General features: G+C 39.0%; 1 long non-coding RNA gene across 1 annotated transcript; it reads right to left on the reverse strand.

Moving 5' to 3' along the window:
* Positions 1-410: 410 nt before the first annotated feature.
* LOC119735629 lies at positions 411-2841 on the reverse strand. The gene is made up of 3 exons (XR_005272197.1): positions 2767-2841; positions 1394-1418; positions 411-512 (listed from the first exon to the last, which is right to left on the reverse strand). It is a non-coding gene; the product is annotated as an uncharacterized LOC119735629 (long non-coding RNA).
* Between the last annotated feature and the right edge of the window lie 9835 nt (positions 2842-12676).

Genomic DNA, 12676 nt, shown 5'->3' on the forward strand with positions numbered 1-12676 from the left:
ATTTTCTTCGTAGATATTTCCCGCATCTTGTAATAAATTTACCAAAATCATGAAATAGGCATCTCTTAAAATTGCAATATTGCTTTAAAGGTAGAATGAATAATAGGCTTTGATCACCGTTGGAAAGGATATAATGCGCAAGTAGGTCTCATTAGACCCATCCAATTGAATCAGCTTGGTTTTATTTTGGAACTCATTTGAGACTTTGATTCAATAAAAAAGTTGCATCCTGTCACAATGAAACGCAACGTCAAGCAAAGAGATAATCGTCATGCTTTAGTTATTGGACATGATCGTAATCATTGATCGATGCGCGAAAGGTAACATTCCAGCGGCCCTGACCCTTTAACATTTCTTATTTCCGTTTCAGTTTTGAATACGAAGATCCCACGCTCGGCAGTCACTTACACACTAAGCTTAGTTTACCTGATGGTCCCACGACTGTGTTCAAGACAGGACTCACAGACGCCGTGGGCCTGTCGGTTCCGGTCCGTGTGTAGTGAACTACAGGCCTGTAATAATTGTTAGCAAAGTATCGTTATACAAAATAAAGCTTTCGGAGTCATGCTTTTGGGGTGCCTATTACATATTACATGTGTTCATCGTTTAATCATAAAGTTTTTACATATGCCATCAGCCTCGGTCCAAAATTTTGGCAACTGGTATCAAGATGAGGGGAATAATCGTCATAGCGATTTTTTGGCAAGGTATACACCTCCAGAGTTGGAAAATATGTGATAGCATTGCAGCGGTGGCAGCTTTTTGGGTGTTATCACCCTTGTTTTTTTTTTAAATGTCCATCAAAATGCTTGTTACCACTCTGCTCACTATAATCATTTATGCCCTGATTTGATACCGACCAAACCCCCCAAGCTGATGGCCTAACAGGAATACAGTACATGCCGATTTTACGGAAATTTGTTTTCCATAAATGTAACTTCAGAAGGACCTATCATCAATGACGACGCTTTGTGTAAGGTGCATGTATAGTCTTTTCAAATAGTATATGGCAGTATTGCACCATATTGCGCGACATTATCAGTCAATTTATGACAGATTACTGGCTGTAGAAGCCATAGGGACAGTATTCGAATGGCTTTTCTTCGAAGGAATCGTCTGGAACATCTGTAAGTGTTCATTTGTGAATTTATTCCAGCATGTACTGTTTCAAAACATGCTGTGATAATGCTCGTATATAAAGTTGGTCATCAGAACATGCATTCAGGTTTGAAAAATATCTTTAGTTAATGACGATCATTAAAATGAGTTTGAATATCCTGGAAGACCTATCGTGTAAGTGCGAAAAGAAACTGTGCCGTATTACTAATTATAATAAATCATAGTCAAAGCGAAACCCCTTCGACTGTCAATATTTAAAATACATTTGACTCACTGGTTTCCATCGGAGGGAACGTTATCTGGAGATAGAATAAAGACAAAACCAAACCAAAAACAAACGTTTCAATTGGTTTCTGTTATTAATACTTTATTTGTTTACCTCGATTCATTGCGAAAGTGCATTGTGGACACTTTCGATTTTCCGATTTTACACTTTTACCCACACAAATTGAAACTCATAACAAGTCAAAATAACCTCCATATCCGATTCATTAAGCGGCCGGCATAATGCCTATACATGATAAATCTGTTTCCTGGTGTAACGAATTCAAATGACCTTTACATTCGAAACGCAAATATGATTGCAACGTTTTCTGGACATTAACAATAATGTTCTGAATATCTGTATTGTATCAGATTGATGACGCAAAGTATACCTAAGTCCAAAGGCATTGAATATCAACGGTATCTCAATTCATTTGTACCATTTTCTGTACGTCTCTTCAATGATCAGCATCGATGCATCTTAACAGTGGCGTAGCTACGGAGGGGGGGGGGGGGCGTGGGGGGCGACAGCCCCCCCCCATGAAACCTTGTCGCCCCCCCCCCTACCCACTGAGATTTTGAGTTTCTAAAAAAATTATCATTGATCTACATGACGCCCCACCCCCCAATGAAATGTTCCAGCCCCCCAGCGTCCCCCCCCCCCAAATAAAAAAATCCTGGCTGCGCCACTGCATCTTAACTACACGTATCTTATCATTATTCCCATCTCCAACGCAAGTCAGGTTTTCGTTTTCATACTGTTTTCCGGATTTGTCATTTTGACTGATATGCTTAAATATTGATTTTCACAGTAATCGTAAGTATTATTTTAGTATTTTGCTTATTTAAATTTTCTGGATTATATTAATAAATTATCTATTTATGTATTGCATGTGACAAAACAAATTTCCTGGATGGACCAATAAATTGAAAATGAAATTGAATTGAAATGGTTCAATTGAATTGAAAAATTATTACGGGTGCATAGCTATGTTCCCCAATACCGATGTTTCCCAATATCGATGTTCCCTGAAATCCTTATCCTAACCCTAACCCTATAACCCTATATAATCCTAAGGATTTCGTGGAACATCGGTATTTGGGAAATTGGTATTGGGGAACATCGGGTAGACCCCATTATTACCAGCAGCTTCAACTGATCAGAAGAGCTGCAGCAGTTCCTCAAAAGTCACAAGGGAAGCAGAGTAGCAGAATGGCAGCGCAGCAGCAGTATATCAGTAACAACAGGAGCGGCTATACTGTCTGGCAGTGAGTCCTATATAGGATTACAGTACGACAGCAGTACGACAGAACGGTAGTAGGACGACAGTACCAAAGCCAGTGTTTACATATACAGTAAACGGGGTTTGCAAACAAACTTACTCTTTTGGCGTTTCCAGAAGATAATCGCCGCTACAAGAACAAGCAGAAGTGCAGCCGCGATACCGACGGCAACGAAGATCAAAGACATCTGACTCTGCATCGAGGGGTCTGCATATGAAATGTAAAAATGTGGTTACAAAGTCTTGATTGATTTATAATCAATCTGTCGCTGTGCATTAACTACAAAGGACAATTGAACATTCGAGGAAATCAAGGTCCAGGATATCATAATCACTATCGCCACTTTTCCGTGTCGTTTATTATACCAAACGTATTGGAAATGTTCTCTTAGATTAGTTTTCATTCGTCGCACAGGCTGTGCTTTAAAGGCTACAACAAATCTGCTGGAACACAAAATGGTCATTACTGTCCTGATACTTTCCTGATACACAATATCAACTTGATATTGGTTAATTTGACTAGTGTGTTTGTTTTAATAATTGGGATTCAAAGAGGCAAAATGTCATGAGTAAATTCAAACGCAGTCATCCTAAGCTTGCGTAATTCTCTTGAGCCCCGTGACGTGATTTTTTTGGACACCCTTTTTGGGGACCACAATTTGTTTTGCCCCCACCTCAAATTGTGTTTTGGATCCGCCCTTGCTAAAACGTACTGATACACTTGCAAATGTGGGGCTTTTCTGTATATAAACACGCTTTTAAACAACCAAGAGCAGCCTACGGTTGCTAAAATATTAATGTTAACAAAGCAAACATGACCATAAACATCTTCGCTTGTTCATTAAACGAAATTCAATCATTGACTCTTAATCCTAATGAGGTCCGCTCCTAAGTCCGACGCCTCATAGGTCCGACGCCTTATAAATCTAACACAATCGCATCCCCTAACCAAATAAAGGCCAATAAGTCCGACGCCTCAGAAGTCCGACGCCTCAGAAGTCCGACGCCTCATAGCTCTGACACCTCGTAAGTCCAACAAATTAAACGCCTCGTTTTTCCGACGTCGGACTTAATATGAGGGGTCGAACTTATGAGGCATCGGACCTATGAGGCGGAATAAATAAATGTTATGCCTCAAAAGTACGACGCCTCATATTTGGGACTTATGGGTCGGACCTATGAGGCGTCGGACTTATAATACGGCCCCAATCCCAATGTTATTGGTGTTTGCAGTTTGACTATTTACACCAATTTCAGTATTTTCAGAAGCACAGAACTTTACTTTTCCTGTTATAGATAGATCGAAGCATCATTGAAGATAAGAGCTAAACAAAACACAAAAACTACACTACTCCAACATTTTTTTGAAAAAAATCTGCCTTTACTACACATCGCAAGTTAAGCTGAAACCTTCCTAAAATGATCGTTTGATTGGTCAACCAGAGTTCTAACCTTTTGTGAAATATACCCCGTTTATTGCGATTATATCCCAAGTTGATAAAATTGGCCGACCTTAATGAGTGTAAAGCGCGAGTCGCAAATCGAGTTGAAAATAAACTCACTCGGTGTGTTAATTGATGATCCGGAATCTCCGATGTCGTTTTGGGATGGCCCTGTAGTTTCAAACTCCCCCCTTTCATCTTTAAGGCGAAGTAAAAAAAAAACATGTTTAGCGTCCCCGCCCGCTTCCTTTTTAGAGGCCGCCTCCTTTTTTTTTTTTTTTTTTTTTTTTTTTAAGACAAAAATTGAAATTTTTTTAACGATCTCTGACGAAAGAAATCGTATTTTTAGACTTTTATACCGTGTATAAAGCTGTGGAAATAGTCAATGAGTCCAAGTGGCGGCCATTTTGAAAAAAGCTGGTAACCATCTTGAAAAATAGCCCGGCCGCGTTGTCTTGAAAAATGTGTCAGGCGGCCATTTTGAAAAGAAAAAAAAAAAAGTGCCTCCTCCTTCCTTTTTGTCAAAGAGGCAGGACGCTAAACATGTTTTTTTTTTTTTTATTTTGCCTAATACGTCACGTTAAAATGTCAAAGAGAATCAAATACTCTAAATTACTGAGAAAACTAATTTCTGATAACTAATTTCAATGTCGCAGGTGACAAAACAGTCACAATTTCAATTCAAACTAAAACCTAGTTTTTTTTTTGTTTTAATCCAACCTTTCTTAGTAGCTTTTGCAATCCTAAAAAAAATGTGTAAAGCTTTTTTTTTCAGTGTTGCGGAGCTAGTAACGAAACGTCAGGTTTACAACACCGAGATGAAAACGGGCATAATACGTACGCCAGCTAATCCTACATGTATAACGGAGCATATGCACGAAGCCTATTATAGTTGCTTTTTGCGCCTATTAACACACGTAAGCCAAGTATTTAACAAGGTCGCTTTACACAGCGATGCCTCTGCCCAAACCATTATTGTTAGTATATTTTAACATAACAACAAAGTACCAGACAACTACATTTCACAGGATGCTTGACGCTTTATTAAAAGCTATTCGTTAAACAATTAGGCAGTTGCGTTTTCGAATGTTTGCAAAACACATCAATATACATTTACTTCAGAATAAAATCACGTTTTTGCTCCCTCCTAATTTATAGTATTTTATGGTATCCAACAAACCTGGGAAAAAAAGAAGAAATGACACAAAGACTACAACTGTACCTGTTTCTTGCTGTTGGCTGAGCAACCGAATATTCGTGACCACCTTTCCTCCCGCCCCAGTTGCCGTGCATGTTAGATTCTCCCGCTGACCAGGCTGAAACGACGGCACGGTGAATGTGCTGCTTGTGTTGTGCAATCTCGTCCCAACTACCCTCGTCTCTCCGCTTGTGTTCTTTCCAGCGAATGTCCAGGTGATTTCTGCCGGTGGTTTGGTGTCTGTGGCCAGGCAGGTGAAGCTCTGGTCGGTGCCCGGTCCGACGTTCACGTATCCGCTGCAAATTTCGCCGGTAGTGGCGTTGATGATGTACACATCTCTGGGTGGCACTGCGGAGAAGCATTACATTATTTAGGCATCAGGACAAGACAAACAATCCTATAAAAGAACTTAAGTAGAAATACCACATTCCGCAACATCCCCCAAATCAATAGTTTGCGCTTCATGCAAGTTCATTTTATTGCAGTGTGAACTTTAAACACTTTATTGGATAAAACAGCACTGCGCGCGGGCGCAAATAACACCTTCGAGCGCACATGGTGCCATGCCACTTAATATCAAATACTGTGGTTGTTAGACCCGTCTGCATAGATTTTTAGCACAAACATATCAATAGCATAACAAACCTTGGGAATTAAAGACCTACCGACGTTTATATGTGCGCTTTCTATGAAAGCCGGGGGTCGGACGCAGCCCACCTGTCTCTCATCAGAAAGCGCACATGTTAACAACGCGTGACGTCATTCGGTCTCAGGTCTATTGAAAGAGGTGCATTTACTTTCAACTTACCATTAACTGTCAAGGATGTATTTTTCCACACCGTCGTAGCCGAATACTGAGCTTCGCATCTGTAGCGCCCCTCATCAGTTAACTTGAGGCTGTTTATCGTTAAATTGCAACCATGGTTGTCATGGTGATAGTTATACGTCCCTGCATTGGTGCTGTCCTTATTTGTGCACGCATCGAGCAATGTTTTGTTACCAAGCAACCACTTGAAGGTAATATTTGGGAAGCCAGATGGAACATTTTTGACGAAACATTCCAAGGCGATACCCCCTCCTAATATCCCGCTCAACACGGAAGTCGTCTCAGTAATGTTTGTTCCTGCACATAGGAATATCAAGTTTTATACTAATGAGGAATATGTTTTTTTGCAAGATTGTAAGATAAAAGAGGCGCAGCCATCAAAACACCTTGGGGTGGATTTCGGAAAGTATCCACTTTGTTTAAATCTAAACTTTTTGGGACACCAACCGGCCAGTCTGAAGCTAAAACTCGAAAGGGTATGGCTGGGTTGTGAATCTGGACCTCATTAGACGCTAGGGGCGCTCTTTCTCCCTTTTCCAATCTCTCTTAATACTCCACAATTCAGTGGTCAGAACTATTAGAAGCACCTGTTTAACAACATCTGTCTTCACTCCTCTTTGGGTTTAATTGAAAATAATGTTGTTGAAAGGAGAATGGCCCAACGGTTGCCCCCTTTCCCCGAAACTGCATAAGATGGGATCTTAAGTCAAACATTCCAATTAAAATCATTCGCTAGTTATAATGATACTTCCCTTTCTTCAGCACTTTTCTATTTATTCAGCACTTTCCCCATCATTTTTTTTTAATATATGGAAAGACTATACTCTACAAACGAAATGGTTAAGAATAACCAAATGTATTTTGGTCACGTTACTTTTGGGTAGTATAACCAGATTTGGTTCGATTTTTTAACCCATCGATTACTGGTTACCATTTGCATGGGTTGCGACATATTGGTTTATACCTTGACCACTCGTTTGGTCAAAACCTTATTTAATTGATAACCAAACAAGTGGTAAACTATGTTTGGTTAATTTAACCATGCTGTTGGTTAAATGTAACCAATGGCATATGTCAGCGATAACCAAAGTGTGCTGGTTAAATCGTTTTTGTTAAGTTTACCAAAGCAGTCAGAGTTGTAAGAGTCATTGATTGTTGGGACTCGTGTCGAGTCGAGTCATTATATCAAAATGTCGAGTCGAGTCGAGTCATAGATTGTAGTCGAGTCTAGTCGAGGCAAATATTTAGCTCGAGTCAATTCGAGTCACGAATATTTGAAAGTGGTTAATATTTACCTGGGAAATATGTAATTCCATCAACCAATAGGATTTGGTTTGATATGACCCACCACTAACGGTTAGATGTTACCATTTTATATTGGTATAGGGTTTGATCAAGAAGAAAATGTGTTGTCTTAACCAACCACGAATTGGTTCAAATTTGTATCAATAAAAATTGGTCAAAGGCTAACCAAAGGTCGCTTGGACACATATTGCCCACTAAAATTGGTTCAAAACCTTCTGATATTGGTTATCGTAACCAATTTGGTTGTAGAGTGTACAGGTCGTAAGAAATATTAAAATCCTTTAACATTTGTAAAAAATACATTTAATAGCTCAATCTGTTTCCATATCCGTGGAAAATATCGAAAATATACTTACCATTAAACACGATGAGTTCTATTTCATGTTTGTGGGGTCCTGCTATTTGTAACACTTGACAGTGGAACCTTGTGCCATTCAAGGACCCAGAAACATGCGGGATCACCAAAGCCCCGCTTGTATTGTTAAGTCCAGCCGTATAATCTGTATAGGTGTCTTTACATGTGACAATGGCTGATCCATTTACATGCCATTCGAATGCGACAGCTGTACCATTGCATGGTGGAGTCACAGCCCAGTCAAGTATTTTACATTCCAGCTCCACATCTTCTCCCTCCACGGCTGTCAAAATCATCTCTGTAAAAATAAAACACAACAAACGAAATCCTGGCTCTTATTTTGTCAACGCTCATCGGGACTTTGGAAATTGGTGAACCTTTTGTGGAATGCTTTTTCTTTTTGTCGGAATAACTGCTGACTTAAACGGCTAAGAAAGGAGTCAAACAGTCAACAAGATTTGTTTCCATATACAAAATATTTTCGACATTTTCTATTTTATTTGACTTACCACAAGAAAGGCGACATGCGATACCAAACACGCAGATACCAATCCACGCGTACAACGCATTCATTGCTGAAGAACGTCAGTTATGTCCGATAGTCCCAAATCAGCCGAGCAACCTTAACGCGTCACAGCCAAGAACAAATGAAAATCCGAAGTATTTAAGGAGGTCACCAAATAGCTATTTTCATTTTAAGCTAGTCACGGACGAAACAAACGTTGATGGCTTCTTAAACATAAACAATGAATGTCGCTGTATGCAGGGTCACGTTAATGTGTGCAGAAATGAAGTGTTCAGAATAATTACTACCTATCATTATTACCTATCCAGCGCTACACAAGATATGAAAACCAAAACTTTGACCAATATGCCAAAATTGAAAGTGTAACAGGATGTTTATTTCCGGAAAGCAATTTATGGAACCCTTAATAGTTCCAAATGCCATGCAGAGTGCATTGGCAGGGCAAAGAGATACAATGTACATGTTGCTGCCACAAAACTCTTTACTAAAAAATATCAATGTTGTTATACCAGTTATTTCAAGTCGCCAAGGTGTTCCGTATAATAATATTATTTTATGTTCAATGGTAGAACTCCAATACACAGTACAAAAAGCACAACCGAGTGTTTGACTAGTTAAAAGTTAATTCCGCTTTTTAAAATTATGACGTTAATCAGTCGCTTATACATGTACTTGTTTTTGTAAAGAATAGGCCTGCCAGTCAAGTCTCATGTATTCTTAAGATCTGTAAATAAATAAACAAAAGAACTAAATCTACTTTCCGCTCTTCTTGGTAGTGACATGGCCTGTATCTCCAATTAAAAAATCCCGACAAACGACTCATTTAGCTTGATCGCATTTCAAATAAACAAAGTATGGGTTTATGTTGCACTTTGGATAAAACATGATAGGCGCATGCAACGGCTAGTCTTCTATATTGCAAGTTCTTCAAATTATTTTTTGCGTTCAACAGCGCCCTCTGTCTTAATCTTAGCAAAGATAGACATGTAGTTTGATCGTGTGTTGGCCACTGTGTTGAATTATTTACCGTAACCACGGTTTTAAGTTGAAGTAAAAGCGACGCCCGACGAGAATTATTCGACAATTTATGTGTATTCCTGCCTGCAACCGATACTATATATGGGCGAAAACTACTATTGAGGCCACAATATATGAGGGCGCTGTTGATGGCGTTTGTTTGAATATATATGTGTCAAAAGGAGTTGACCACGTTATTAGTCGTTACAAACCAAAACTGTTATTTTCTTTCCAATTATTTAGCCGGGGAAGTAAAATTACCTCATTCACTTTTCATAGCAGCTCATTAATAAAATGGTTCTCCGTGCTAATTGTGAGTTTCACCTTCCAAAAATATATACATTTGTTTAAATGCTATTTTCCTACAAATGTAACCGTTTATAGTTACATTTTAATTGAGACATCGAACGAAAAAAATCCACTTCCATTTGGTAACTAAATTATTTCTTTACAAAAATCGAATTCCTAGCTGCAAGACAATAATTCGCCGCCTGCAGTGCGGCTTCACGAAAAATGAAATCTTTGGTGCGAAGAAAATGAAATTCTTGTTTTCCCCAAAGGATTGCAGACGCCCAAAATAAAATATTTCTTGTTTTACTTTAAAAAAAATAGTATGCGTTTAGAGAACAACTAAAGAGTACGGCGTATGCATCTTTAGATCAAACCTTGGTTAAAACAAAATAACTACGGTTAGGCACAAAATGCAAGATACAATTTACACCAAGTTCAAACAACATGCCTAATTTATTGGATGAACGGACGCACTTGCAATTTGTAATTTGTTGCAATAATTTATCCAAACACAAATGATTTTATGCATGGATTAGCGCGAAGTTTGGACGGACACAATAAGCCTTTTCGGGGTTCCAACTGCGCATTCGTAACCTGTGACAACGCGCATTGTTTGTCTTAAATGACCTTTGACGTCATCGCACCACTGACTTTACAAAAAGGCTGTTTGTGCATTGTGGGTACTGTCAAAGGGCATTTGAGACAAACAATGTGCGTTGTCACACGTTAAGAATGCGCGCGGTGGAACTCCGAAAAGGCTTATATGAGGGGACTGTTTAGTTTAGGTAAATACGAAAGAGTTCAGCCAAATCAAACAGTGCCCTCCTATTCTGCCCGTCACATTATCTTTAATAGGCTAAAAGATGGTTATTGCCATCCGTAACCAAGTAATTGGCACGCGGCATAAAACATCATAATAAACTCATAATAAACGGAAAGGACAGGTTTGCAATGCTTAGTCCAACAAATTAAGCATGAACATTTTTACATGAAACTTTGATGTATGCAAATGCCGGTGCCTCTGAACATGAACAAAACTACATTCGTAAAAAACCAAGACCTGATATATTAATGTATACCTTTTAATCGGGTCCGTTTGTCGATTGCACATTGAAAATACGACACCGAATGCTTGTGGAAACGGCTAATATTTTTTTGGCTCCGCAGAATCATTTAAGAAATTTACATGATTTGTTTTGTACTGGTTGCATATGAGACTTGGCCAACAATTTTGTTTGCAACATTTGAAATGTACATGTTACATCTATACATAACATACATTATAGAATATAAAAATAGTTAGTGCACCCAAAGGACGGATTCAGAACCAAATTGTTTGTGACCAAGACGGCACGGAAATTATTTTTTTTTAGGGGGGGGGGATAGTCCCCGTAGAAGCCAGGGTACAGTATGTTGATTTAATTTTAGACTATGAACAAAAGAGGACAATAGGGTCCACAATAATTATGGCGATGGTCCACCAGGCGGGGATTCGGTGGGGTGCGGAGGGATCATCACCCCCCTTCCAGCTCTGACATTTTTTCATAGAAATTCCTTAAAAACAATGAGACCTACCCCCGCTCTGACACCCCCAAAAATATACTGGTGTAATGTCCGCCTGTGCACAAAATACGGACAGAGCCAGCTTCGTTAGGGGGCTTTTGTGAACTATTTTATAATATAGTGTTATTAATCGTCAAATTTGAACAGCGCAGAGCGCCCCCATTGAAAGTATGGTACAAGCCACCCCCCCCCTCTATTAATTTTCGTAGGCCAAGTGGATGACCGGAGAAAAAATACTATCTACATTAAACAAATAACTGACACCTGAGAGTATGTTAATTCATTCCAAAGAACACAAGGAGACGACGATACAATGAAGATCGATGTGAGGGCGTCCTTCATCGTTTCATCAGTGCTTTTATTCTCGTCGATTTTATTTTATGTTTATATCCATGTGATTTTTCGTTTTTGTCGTCCATCCTGCTGCCATTATAAAACCAACAAGGGGAGACTGTATGTGGCTTCAATATCTGTGAGTTTCGGAGTTGTTTTAGACTCATTTACTCGAAGCTTTAAACATGAATTTTTTTCAACTTTGAACTATTTGAGCATTGCACTCGAATGCCATACCCCGCGTATTTCTGATATGGCGTCTCTGACTTCGTATACATTACATGTATATGCTTTGTCTCCCGTGTTCTGTTGTGCCACAATGTCTCCCCGTATTTGCCACCTACCAACAACTAGCCACGTCATTTTTGGAGTATGAAATGTCTGCTTGGTTACATTTAGTCCAAGCATATTGATGCATAACATCGAGCTAAAAAACAAGGGACTCGTTTTCTCGGGCAACAAAATATGGGGACATGTCGTACACTAAAAGGGTAATGTATTCGTGGCAAACTTTTCCTCTCTTCGTTGGTAATCAGGGGATCATTTAATCTTGTTAATTATGATGTTGTCACAAATTTGGTAGTTAATGGGAGATATGCTGATCTTATAAATGTAAACATCTGTATGCCAGAACACGGGCCTTGCATTCGTTCATTTATTACGGTTTATTACACATACAGATTAAACAGCAAGTACAAGACTAACAATGTCTGATTTACAAATTTAAAATAAATGTATACAATAGTAAAACATTAATGACAAAATAAAAAAGAAAAGGCCGGATTCGATCAAAGTGATACAAATTACAAAATTGCACGACAAAATACAAATACATAATAAGAATTTGTATTCAACATTGTGACCATGAATGGAATCGGTGACAGTTTATACCTCTGGGTCCTTGAACGGGGGAGAGCTAATGTTACGACCAGACACGGTTTGCGGAGTTGATGGCAGGAAATAACGGTGTCTTTCAGATTCCAATAAACAGTTACCAAAGCGAACAATTTATTGCTGTTTCTGCAAATCATCAATTTCCCCGGCTTTGGTCTGAATTACCGGCTAATGTTCCTACCTTCCCTTATTCTGATGTGGTTGTTGAAATGTACTGCTTTCTTTTCTGATCATGACTAGATTGGTCTCATCTCCCGCTA

The sequence above is a fragment of the Patiria miniata genome, unplaced genomic scaffold (assembly GCF_015706575.1).
Source record: "Patiria miniata isolate m_02_andy unplaced genomic scaffold, ASM1570657v1 HiC_scaffold_29, whole genome shotgun sequence".
NCBI classification, from domain to species: domain Eukaryota; kingdom Metazoa; phylum Echinodermata; class Asteroidea; order Valvatida; family Asterinidae; genus Patiria; species Patiria miniata.